Source organism: Pistacia vera, unplaced genomic scaffold, assembly GCF_008641045.1.
Source record: "Pistacia vera cultivar Batoury unplaced genomic scaffold, PisVer_v2 Contig968, whole genome shotgun sequence".
Classification (NCBI taxonomy): domain Eukaryota; kingdom Viridiplantae; phylum Streptophyta; class Magnoliopsida; order Sapindales; family Anacardiaceae; genus Pistacia; species Pistacia vera.
The window spans coordinates 502,621-515,829 of record NW_022196854.1 but is presented as its reverse complement, the minus strand read 5'-3'; the positions used below and the strand labels follow the sequence as shown (position 1 = coordinate 515,829).

The following is a 13,209-nucleotide window of genomic DNA, read 5'->3' as shown; positions in this document are numbered from 1 at the left end:
TTGTACCTAGTCAGGGCCCAAACTACCAGGTCTGGTACTGTAACAGAATCAAAAGGAAATTCTATCCAAAATAACTTCATTTTGGTAATGGATAAATAATTTAGAAAAAAAAAAAAAAAAAAAAACTATTTAACATCCTTTGGTTTACCTTCATCGAAAAATACATCTTTACCAATTCATCAATGACTTAGTTCACAATAGCTCTTGTTAACTAATAGTTAACAGACCAATGATATGTTTTTCTAAAGTCTTAATTCTCAAGTTAATAACAAGTGGCACTTAATCATAGGACCAATACACCTCCTCTTCACAAGCTATGTACTAATTAATGACTAATTCCTTTCCTAATGAGACTCGATTATGATCAGCCATTAGAAAGTACACATTTGCTTTGCATAACTTTTAAATTTCTACAAAACGAGCGAATAAATCATCGCACTAAAATCACAATTCAACCGAATCTTTAGCCGGTCCCTACAATTGTTCAATTATCAGCTCCATTCACATTCTTCTACGCAGCTACTAAATCAGCTACAATGCTCCCCCTATGACTCTCACGGAACCTAGCAACGCCTTCTTATGAATGAGAGTTTTGTAACTATCCCCTGCCTGCACCTCAAGGCTTGGGTCCAACTTCTTCTGCTGCTCCCCAGTCCCGCTCTATTGTCCATCGCCTGTGCTTGTACGGTTCTATCATTCCACTTCCATCCTTGCCTAATCCCTATTGGTTGTAACAAGTCCCCAAGCCAGGAAACAAAATACCCATATAAAATGTTAGAATTCATAATTTCTGAGAAAAAGTGCCACCTGACCAACAGTTTGCCATTCAACTCTCGATGATCGAAGGAACACAGTATTTTCAAGTATATAAAAGTTTTAAATATAAACTGTTTTACCTAATATGCATTTAAGGGCATTTCAATTGCATGATACACTTGAGCATATAAAATTAATGGTCTGTATCATTAAGTGCAGAAGGAGGAAGATACCAAGCCTTCATGCCAACCCTTGTTGCGGAGCATTCGATTTCCCACATTGTTCTCATCTATGCTTTGTCAGCTGTAATCACCTCATAACTGTGCACGTTCCTGCAGTAACCCCACGTCCTCCAACACCAGGGGGAAAGGCATTGGACCAAAGAACCCTTTTTGAGAGCAAAATCTCGATCTTGAAGTCACAAATGGTAGAGACAATTTCTCACAAGTCAATAGACATATTGAGAGATAAAGCAAAAACTCTGGACCCATCAACTTGGATAACTAAAACGGTTATGAAAAACCATCATGTGACAGACTTTCAGATATAATTATCAAGACAATGTAAAAGTTACCAACATAATGGTGCCAACATAAATGATGCTTTACACACAGGATCTAGGGGCATGCCACTCATAAACAATATTTAGCGAAGCTTACTTGATCTCCAAACCACATCAGGCAGATCATCTCCAATAGAAGATAACCATACAAGCTCCTCCTTTCAGCTGCACGATCTCTATAAGTAGTCTGAGGTAGCTCCTTCTGAGAAGAAGCAGGCATTTCAGAAAACCTTCTCCTGCCACTCCCAGAAGCCACGGGTGGAGTATAAGAACCCAATGCTGATGCATCTGTTCTAAAGGGGTCACAACTGCATGCATATCAGAACTTGTTAAGGAGGTCCTGTGAACTACAGAGCAGTTGAAGACATGGAAACCACCAAATGATCCCGAATTAAAACCCCTTCCAGAGTTCCTAATAACACCCATTATAGTCCCTCCTGAGCTGTTACTCACAGGCTTTGGCTTTACTGGAGATTCCAAACCAACAGCCTGGGGAGCTGCTGCTACAGAAGAAGCTCCTGAAGTAAGGGTAGAATTCTCCTTGTTAGACACTGAATCAGATTTGAACTTGCTCTTAGTGGATTGTCCAGCATTAAAGATTTTACCTCAGCTGAAGCAGACAGCTGATTGTCATGACTCCACTGCTTCCACATTGTGGCATTATTTATTTTCTTCTTGCTAGCAAGAATAATGCTCTTTGAGGCAAGTTTCATTCTTTTTCGACTTCTCCTTCCCTTTCTTTTCAGCGGCTATTGCTGCTGTTGCAGCAGCCTGAACCGCATCTGGTAATGAGGCAGGCTTCTCCACTGCTGAAATGGTTGCAGCAGGTGCAGAGATAACCACTTTTCTATTATTGGAACCATCCACTGCCTTAGAAGCTCAGATTCTTTACCAGACATTTTGTTGTCATTTTGATCAGTACAAGGGGTATCCTGCTGCAATTGGTGGTCATAAGAATACCAAACTCCACTGTTACCATCATAATAAGACCTGCATATTGGGAAAAAAAAATCGGGAAATACTAAATCTACTTCCAAGAAATTTAATATCTATTATATTTCCATAATGTAAATTTAAACTTTTTCGCCTTTAAATCATAGAGATATCCTAACATTCTTATAAAGAAATTTATAATAGCTGCTTACTGTCTTGACTGGTACTTTTTTTTTTTTGGGTAATTATTTGACTGATAGCTCAATGCTCTAATGCAAAATTTTAAGGACTACTGTTAGTGTTAGCAGAACTCACCTTCAAATTTTTTAGGATCTAAATTCCCCTAAAATATTTTAAGCTTCAAAGATCTTAATGCATATTTAAAACATAAAAAGTACTCAGAAATCTGGCTAAATATAAATATAAGTTAGTAAAGATCAAACTAATCTGGTTATTATTATCCATGGATTAAAAAAATTATGTTAGGAACAATATCACAAGAACCAAATCGATCAATAAAAAGACTAATTATTTTACACTTTCTTAAGACATCTTTAAATTCCATGGTCACCAAATGCTTCAGAAACTATTAAACCACCCCTTGTATTTAGAAAAATTTAGAATTTCCTAAAAAAAAAAAAGGTTTTTTTTTTTTTTTTTCAAATAACTTCCAAAAAAAACTCGTATGGAATGAAATTTAAGAATCTCTCAGGTAGATTCAAGATAATATTCCTTAAATAATGTATTTCATATTTGGAAATCTAGATATCTTTCTTAAAACAATATTCTTGAGTATGAAATTACATGCTCTGGAAGTTATAATTTTCAAATAGTTGTGTAGTGCCACTCATACCTTCAAGATTAAGAGGAGAAGAAAACCATAAGGGAAAATAATATTATGATGATAAAATATACTTTTTGAAGATGAGTGACATTTGACATGTAGTACTACGATAAAAACAAGTTAAACTATCATAGCTACCAAACAAAAGTGAGGAAATGATAGTAAATAACAACAAAATTAAAATAATATTCCACTTTCCCACATATCAAAAAAAAAAAAAAAGCTTCCCTTTCAATGTCAATGATAACACAAAATGCAATGAGGTAGAACCAAACCTGTATTTCCATCATAGTAGAACCCTGAACTAGCATCATAGTAATATCCAGATGATTCATCCCACACAAAGCCAGATTGTGGAGCAGAGCCATCTTTCTGGACAGAGACTTCTCCATGCTGCTCATGGCCCCCAGCAGACTGTTTGTCATCTGGATTATATTCCTTTGGTGCCCATCCAACAGCGTCATACTAACAGAAGGAAAAGCAACAACAATATATTCAACCAGATTCAAAGTCAGCAGAAAACTAAAACAATTCATATTCCAACTTTGGCTTCTCTAGCTTTTATTATACTTTTGTAAATAAATAAATGACCATCAAGAACCCCGAACTTTTTTTTCTTGTTCAGGTATCAAAGAATACCTTCACTTGTACTAAGTTATTACCTTCTCCAATTGTATTGGAAAAACCATTCTAATCAATAATTGAATCATAATACTTGAAATTAGAGCAAAATTGAAAACATATATAGATTTAGGTACAAAATTTTCAAACTCAATTTCTAAAAGACAATCATAGATCAATAAATTACATGGTGACATTCATCTACAGAATGATTTCCCTTAGAAGAAAGCATATAGCCAACAACATGAAATACCTGCTGAGCAAATGCTGCTGCCTCAATTGCAGCAGCTGCAAGGCTACTTGACTGTGAAGACCCTGATGTCCCTGATCCAGGACCAAGAATGCTCTTTGCATAAGCTACTCTTAATATCTGCCCATTCCTCTCAAGAGTTGTTCCATTTGTTGCTTCAAGAGCTTTGGTAGCATCCTCGACCTAAAAGCAATGAGAAATACACCCTTATGTCATATGCAACAATAATCTTAAAAAGCAACAACACAGTAAAACATACTTTTCCACTTCCCCATGGTTTTAAAAAAAAAAAAAAAAAATCTGATGGATAAGGGGAAAAACTTTGAATTTGAAATAACAAAGTCCTAGCTCTTGATTGTAAATCCTACAGTTTTCTTCAAAATCAACTAGTAGACTTGCATGGAGTTAGCCTATGCCACAGCACTGTGATCATATTTTTATTTCGTTTATAGGGATTAAAGAAAAAGAGAGATAAAAATACAAAAGCTCCATCTGTTTTGCATAAATTTTGATGACAGATTACATTCTGTCATCCTTATCTTCTTTCTTCACAACAACGAGATAAATTCTAGTGCTTGGATCATTGGTCCGAAAACTTACAACTTAATGACAAAAACAGAAAGCATTATGAGCAATAATGCAAGAAAACTTTTAAGTAAACATATCAAAGTGCTATTTGCTAATATAGCAATATCCGAAGCTATACATAGATGTCCACCAAACAATAACTAAAAATTGATCTTATCTACTTAAAGCAAAAAAAAAAATTATCTTAAGTATGGATTGTAATCTACAAAGTCCCCAAAACCATAATAACAACACAAACTACAACTAGCGCCAAACTGCTTGGAATTATATTTTCCTCCAAGCCACTTTACACAGCATATCATCCACACAGCATATAACATTGAGCAAATGTGTATTATCTTAACATTTCCTACAGTTTTTAATAATTTATAAAAGAACACCCACACAGATAGCATCACATCTCCTTTCTTGCTAATTTTTTTTTTTTTTTTTTTTTTGGGTAAAAAAAAAAAGGAAACTAACATGTGAGGTCATTTAAACACTATATTATCTATGTTTTAAAAGAGTTATAATTGACATTTATCTATAAATTCAAACATATATATATGTATTATCTAAACTTCCAAATTTGTGCAGATTTTTCATAGTTCAAACTTGTATAAAAACCAACCTAGCTTGGAATATAAAAAACTAGCTGTAATAAAAGAGAAATAATTTAACATTCAACAGCGACATTGACAAAATAAAAGTGAACATACCGAATGGAAATGCACAAATGCAAATCCCCTTGATACATGAGTGAACTTGTCTCTGACAAGGCGAAGATCCTGAAAGTTAAACAAATCAAAAATTCACTTTACATGGTAGAAGGAAACAAGAATTCAAAGAAATCAACCATCACATAATATTAACCTTAATTGGAGCATGTTTTGAGAATTCATAGCGAAGCATTTCCTCATCAGCATATTCGTCCAATCCACGTACAACAAGAACATGAGTGGGACCTGGTTACGTATTAAAACTTATAGATAATAGCTACACTTAAAAAAAGGAAGAAGTCAACTAAAAGTAACTTTGACCAACCTGCATCTGATCCTTTCTTTCCTAAAGAAGGTAGATTTGATAAAGTCATATCTGCCGGAGGAGCATCATCAGTTCTTGCCTCATTGCACTGCATCGATGGGAAGAAAAAACCCAAAATGTTTAAACAAATCTTAAAGAAATAAGATACAGAACAAACCTCCCCTATATAGAAATTAAACCTGCCCTCCGGCTTAACTAGTACATGTCTCTGAGTAATGAAGGACATATGGGCATACATAAAGGATTATTCCATTCTTTAGTTTTATTAAACTAAGGGAACAATATATCAAGGGGTTTTGTTCTTTAATTTAACTTTTGAGTTGTTTTTGACATTTTGGACTTTAATTTTACTTTTGAATTGTTTTGGACTTTTATATTGTTTCTGATTAGGATTAAATTTCTGATTTGTGATAAAAATTATATTTCTGCTTTTTAGAATTTCAAGACTTTTAAGCCAATCAATAGGCCTTATGTTCATGTGAAAAGCAGAATTTGATAACTGATTAATAAAATATTGCTTCCTATAGTATTCTATCTAGTTTCTTTTCCTAATTTTCTCTCCTTTCCTCCCTCTTTTATCTCTCTCTTGCTCTTTCCTCTCTTTTCTTCCTCCTGTTCTCCATCACTTACATGGCAAAAAAGAGCCCAGGGTCAAATCCCATTCACAGCTAGCGTATAGAGGTGGCAGCCTCCTGTTTGTAGTCCATAGGACCCAGGGAATTGCCAAGGACAAAAAAAGTTAATGTTCTTAATGATTATTCTGACATATAAAATTAATTTTTAAGTATTATGTTCTTAAATCATCTAAAACCAAGTTCAGATCGGCAGAGGGAATTAAAAAAAATAAAATAAAATAAAAAAACAACCTGAAAGCAGGATGTTCGCCGAGCAAAATTCACACAACCACAAATGGTGCACATCCAATCAGATGGAATTGTGATGCTTTTATGGTTACTATGGCCCGTTCTCATAGTGTTTTCATGACCAAAAGGTCCACCTGAACCCCCAGTTGGCTNAACGAGATAAATTCTAGTGCTTGGATCATTGGTCCGAAAACTTACAACTTAATGACAAAAACAGAAAGCATTATGAGCAATAATGCAAGAAAACTTTTAAGTAAACATATCAAAGTGCTATTTGCTAATATAGCAATATCTGAAGCTATACACAGATGTCCTCCAAACAATAACTAAAAATTGATCTTATCTACTTAAAGCAAAAAAAAAAATTATCTTAAGTATGGATTGTAATCTACGAAGTCCCCAAAACCATAATAACAACACAAACTACAACTAGCGCCAAACTGCTTGGAATTATATTTTCCTCCAAGCCACTTTACACAGCATATCATCCACACAGCATATAACATTGAGCAAATGTGTATTATCTTAACATTTCCTACAGTTTTTAATAATTTATAAAAGAACACCCACACAGATAGCATCACATCTCCTTTCTTGCTAATTTTTTTTTTTTTTTTTTTTTTGGGTAAAAAAAAAAAGGAAACTAACATGTGAGGTCATTTAAACACTATATTATCTATGTTTTAAAAGAGTTATAATTGACATTTATCTATAAATTCAAACATATATATATGTATTATCTAAACTTCCAAATTTGTGCAGATTTTTCATAGTTCAAACTTGTATAAAAACCAACCTAGCTTGGAATATAAAAAACTAGCTGTAATAAAAGAGAAATAATTTAACATTCAACAGCGACATTGACAAAATAAAAGTGAACATACCGAATGGAAATGCACAAATGCAAATCCCCTTGATACATGAGTGAACTTGTCTCTGACAAGGCGAAGATCCTGAAAGTTAAACAAATCAAAAATTCACTTTACATGGTAGAAGGAAACAAGAATTCAAAGAAATCAACCATCACATAATATTAACCTTAATTGGAGCATGTTTTGAGAATTCATAGCGAAGCATTTCCTCATCAGCATATTCGTCCAATCCACGTACAACAAGAACATGAGTGGGACCTGGTTACGTATTAAAACTTATAGATAATAGCTACACTTAAAAAAAGGAAGAAGTCAACTAAAAGTAACTTTGACCAACCTGCATCTGATCCTTTCTTTCCTAAAGAAGGTAGATTTGATAAAGTCATATCTGCCGGAGGAGCATCATCAGTTCTTGCCTCATTGCACTGCATCGATGGGAAGAAAAAACCCAAAATGTTTAAACAAATCTTAAAGAAATAAGATACAGAACAAACCTCCCCTATATAGAAATTAAACCTGCCCTCCGGCTTAACTAGTACATGTCTCTGAGTAATGAAGGACATATGGGCATACATAAAGGATTATTCCATTCTTTAGTTTTATTAAACTAAGGGAACAATATATCAAGGGGTTTTGTTCTTTAATTTAACTTTTGAGTTGTTTTTGACATTTTGGACTTTAATTTTACTTTTGAATTGTTTTGGACTTTTATATTGTTTCTGATTAGGATTAAATTTCTGATTTGTGATAAAAATTATATTTCTGCTTTTTAGAATTTCAAGACTTTTAAGCCAATCAATAGGCCTTATGTTCATGTGAAAAGCAGAATTTGATAACTGATTAATAAAATATTGCTTCCTATAGTATTCTATCTAGTTTCTTTTCCTAATTTTCTCTCCTTTCCTCCCTCTTTTATCTCTCTCTTGCTCTTTCCTCTCTTTTCTTCCTCCTGTTCTCCATCACTTACATGGCAAAAAAGAGCCCAGGGTCAAATCCCATTCACAGCTAGCGTATAGAGGTGGCAGCCTCCTGTTTGTAGTCCATAGGACCCAGGGAATTGCCAAGGACAAAAAAAGTTAATGTTCTTAATGATTATTCTGACATATAAAATTAATTTTTAAGTATTATGTTCTTAAATCATCTAAAACCAAGTTCAGATCGGCAGAGGGAATTAAAAAAAATAAAATAAAATAAAAAAACAACCTGAAAGCAGGATGTTCGCCGAGCAAAATTCACACAACCACAAATGGTGCACATCCAATCAGATGGAATTGTGATGCTTTTATGGTTACTATGGCCCGTTCTCATAGTGTTTTCATGACCAAAAGGTCCACCTGAACCCCCAGTTGGCTTACTACTGCAACACAACAATTGAAAATGATGATTGAGAAAAGCAAGAAAAGGAAAAAAAAAAAAATGAAACTGATGGTGTATACTTTTAGTAGCAGAACAAAGACATAAAAATTAGCCCAGTTTCAAGCCATTGTATAAAAAGCCTTTTATTTTCAACAATAACATATAAGATCTACATAACATCAATGTACAAAAAAAGCTATCTTAAGGTAGAGATCATAACCCATAGAACACAGTCAAAAACAAGTACGCAAGATTAATGACAATATGAATGATTGGGGTGAAAATAAAAAACCTGTACTCAAAGAAAAGCTTCCTGCCATCCACAACAAGACCATCCTCTCCAATCCTATCCATCATTGCTCGTGCTGCTCCCTGTTCAATACCAATACCTGTCATGTACCCCATTCCAAAACAGAGAACAAGAATTGACAATTTAAGCATAGCACATACCACAGAAGGAAAATCAATAAATGCAAATCCACGTGAAATTCCAGAATTTCGCTCTTTGATCACGCGGACATGGCGAAGCGGTCCCCATTCAGCCTAATAATCACAATAAGAAGAAATGTTCTGATTTATAAAGAGATAACAACAGAGGGATGAAAGAAAGAAGAGAGTAGAAAATTACAAGGATCTGGTATAAATCTTCTTCAGTTGTCTTCTGAGAGAGACCCTTCACAACCACAGTGGGAGACGGGGCCTGCAAGAAAACATATTTCTAAACCTTCTGGCTAGCAACAAATCCTGCATTATAATTATGAAATATTAAATTTAAAACAATTAAACTTTAAAATATACCACTGAATAGTGCTCCCGCTGACGTCTCTCTTCACGGTCCCTTCGCTTTTCAGTTCTCTCATGTCGGCCATCATCATAGGTGTCCTCTCGATGACTTCGGCCATGACTTCGACCATGAGGGGATCTAGATCTAGGACGATCATCATTGCCATGAGACCTAGATCTAGATTGAGACCGGGATCGGGACCGCTCATGTCTTCTATGCGGACTTTGATCTCTTTCCCGACTTAAACATCTTTTATCACATTCTCGATCACGGGATTCATACCTCCTCCAGTTACTGTCCCTTCTACTGCCTCTATCATAATCAGAATCATAACTGTGACGACTATAATCGTAGTCCCTCTCTCGACTGTCCTCTCTGTTCTGATGGGAAATTCGAGATCGGTAGTCATAATCATCATAACCATCACGATCACGTCCCCCAAACCTAGGAGGCCTGTCAAATCCATGATCACGATAATTGTCAATACTACGATAGCCATCACGATCGAATTCCTGAAATGAATCTATATCATGGTATGAATCAACATATGGTTTCTCATGCCGTCTGGATTCCCTTTCAAGGGGATACTCTTCTTCATAATCTCTTCTCCTTGATTGAGGCCAAAGACCAACAGCAGGTGCTGGCGGATAGTCCTCCCTTTGGAAGGCATTTCTTGGATAAACATTATCCCTTGAGTATCTTTCATCTAAAAACCTCCTCTCATCGTATGAACTACCAGCTCTGCCAAAATGACATAAAATGGGATGGAAGAGAAAAGATAAAAAGTGATATTATGTACTAAAACTTCAAAAGTAGGAAAAAGAATAAAGAATAAATAAAAATAAATTTGCAATCACATTTTGGAAATAACCATTTAGTAAGTATCAATAATATGTCTTGTTGCAAAACCATGCAAGAAATAAATACTAATAAACATACAAACATTTCCAAATTAAAAAAATTTACCGACAAGCACCAAACAACCCTTTTGACCATGATATTCAGGACTCACCGGAAGTTCGGTTCATGGACTGCACCATACCCCTCCAGAGCCTGTGGATTCAAGACAATAAGTAATGTCAGCAACAAATACAATCATGATAGGAGGTTAGGCAAATCCAGTCCATATCCTCACTGCCCCACGGCTTTCTCTCATTTTTTCCTTAAGGATGAGATGCCGAATAAAAATGGACAATCACATATGCCCTAATAATTTTCTGGTATTATCATCCCATATAGGTGATTATTAAGGAGGAAACCACAATTACGCTGTTATTATCCCATCCTCGCTGAAGGCCATAGCGACCAGGATCCATTTCTTTGAAGCAAAACTGTCAGCGGTAACCCCTGCAAGGCTCTCGACGATTGCTCAGAAGTTTCAGAAGCGCAATGTTTTAAATCACTTCCTGTAATATATGCACAAACAGACACAGTTACGCCATGATGAACCAAGCACCAATAGTTCCCATGAATTGACCTTGGCCTCTTGTTTTACAATCGGAATCCTCAAAATTCAAATCCTTTCCAGAAAGTCAGAACACCCATCTTGCAAGTCTCTTAAAACACAATAGAAGATGTTGATAGCAGTAACCATCGGCTAATATTCATGAAGGTTATCCAAATGACATTGAGGTAAATTTAAAATTTTGAACAATCAAAATCTGAACTAATGTCAATCGGACATGAAATTAGTGTGAAACAGTTAACCAAACAAAGTGAACATGCACATATGTTTCTCACATAACAACCATCATTTATATTACAAAAGAGGATAAATGTTACTCTCATATTCAAACAGCTGTGACAAAAGTAACGAAAATTTTGTCCAATCAAACATATGATATTTTTCACTACACGAGTTGATTAAACCAATCATAAAGAATTACAAATTTTGCTTCAGATTGTTATAATAAGACAAGAGATACATCAATAACAATTTAAAAACAATTTCTCAAGCCAACCATATTTTAATGCTAAACGGTGAAACAACCGATTCGCAGCAAAGATCGTCTGAGATTTTAATATCAATAAATGCAAAAGGAAAATGGTGATTTTGGAGCAGGTTGCAATCACACAAGGAAATGAGAATTCAAATAGCGTTGTTAAAAAGTTCCAATTACAAAGAAAAACAGAGAAGAAAATCGATAATACCATTCAATTGATTATCAAACACAACCCTAACTTGACGATTCAGATTAATAGGAACATGAACGTACCAGAAAGAACTGGGTTGGATCTGAACACACGGTTCGCTACTCTTCTTCTTCCTCAGTGATTTGTTGTTAGGGTTTTTTAGTTTTTATTTTTCCTGTTTCTCTCGGTCAGTAAACACCAAAAAATGTTTGATTGCATAATCAGAACTAAAGGAGGGGAAATGTATTTTTGGCCGAACGACTTATACCTACCCAAGGTTTGGTGAAACACCGATTGGTACCCAAAAGGTTTCAAAACGATAAACATGTACCTTTCATTAGTGAAAAGACTAGAATACCCTTTGAGAAATATTAGTCTATTTTTTAATTACTTTTAGACCTCTTAATTTTATTAATTCCATCAAATACCCCAAGAAAAAAAGTTTAAAAATGAACAAAAATACCCTCACTCACCCATACTTGCCAGATTTTGGCAGCCACCGCTGGTGGTAGCCGGAATCTGTCACAACGGTCTACGCCACCACTGTAAATGGCTGACGGCCACAGATGGTGTGTTGCGACCGTCAACGACCAGATCTGACCGTAGATCTGACCGGAAAAGGCCAGATCAGTGAATTACCGGTCATTTTCAGTGATGGCGTAGACCGTTATGACAGATTCCGGCCACCACCGGCGGTGGCCGCCGGTATCTGGCGAGTATGGGTGGAGGTGTTTTTGTTAATTTTTAAACTTTTTTCTGGGGGTATTTGTGAAATTAATAAACTTAAGGGGTTTAAAAGTAATTAAAAAAATAGACTAATATTTCTTAAAGGGCATTCTAGCCTTTTCACTAATGGGAGGTACCTATTTGTTGTTTTGAAACCTTTTGGGTACCAATGTCGTTTCGCCAAACCTTGAGTAGGTGTAAGTCGTTTTCCCTTATATATTATATTATAAACTTTAGGCTAGCAAATGGATGTTTTCAATGTGTAAAGCCAAGTTTTTTTTTTTTTTTTATCATCTTTTATTTATTTATTTTTGAGTAAATGATATATTCCCATCGAAGGTTTGACGAAATCCCAAGTTAGTATCATTGGTTCCATTTATTCTAGATTCACACCCTTACAGTGACGGAAAAACGTTTGATGTAACGGTAAAGTGGTAAATTGGTTATTTTAGATGGGCGGCGCACATTAGCAGACCACCGCCTTTAACAGTCCTCCGACACACATTAGCAGTCATTGTTCCCGACGTTTTTCGCTCTTTTCCAACGATTCTTCCACCCAAAATCACCATTGTCACCACCATTTGAACCCCCATCCTCCCCTCTACAAAACCATACCATTCACAACCCTTCATCACTCGCCGATTGCCGGCCACGGCAACGAAAAACGGTCGATGAACACGAACTCTCGACCGGCGAATGAAGACGAAATGGTTGCTGGGGACATAGGGGTTTTATAGATTTGGAGACGGTGGTTCCATTGGTGGTGTCCAATTGGATTTTCACAGCCGGAATCGACCGGAATCCGGTGAAGAACACCGAAACCCTAAGCCTAACGGTGCCGACGATTGGAGAGGCAAATGAGTTGGGAACCAGAGGGGTTTTGGACGACGGACTATGG

General features: G+C 35.6%; 1 pseudogene; it reads right to left on the bottom strand.

Annotated features, from left to right (window-relative positions):
- Positions 1 to 531: 531 nt before the first annotated feature.
- LOC116121137 lies at positions 532 to 11,799 on the bottom strand (annotated as a pseudogene).
- Between the last annotated feature and the right edge of the window lie 1,410 nt (positions 11,800 to 13,209).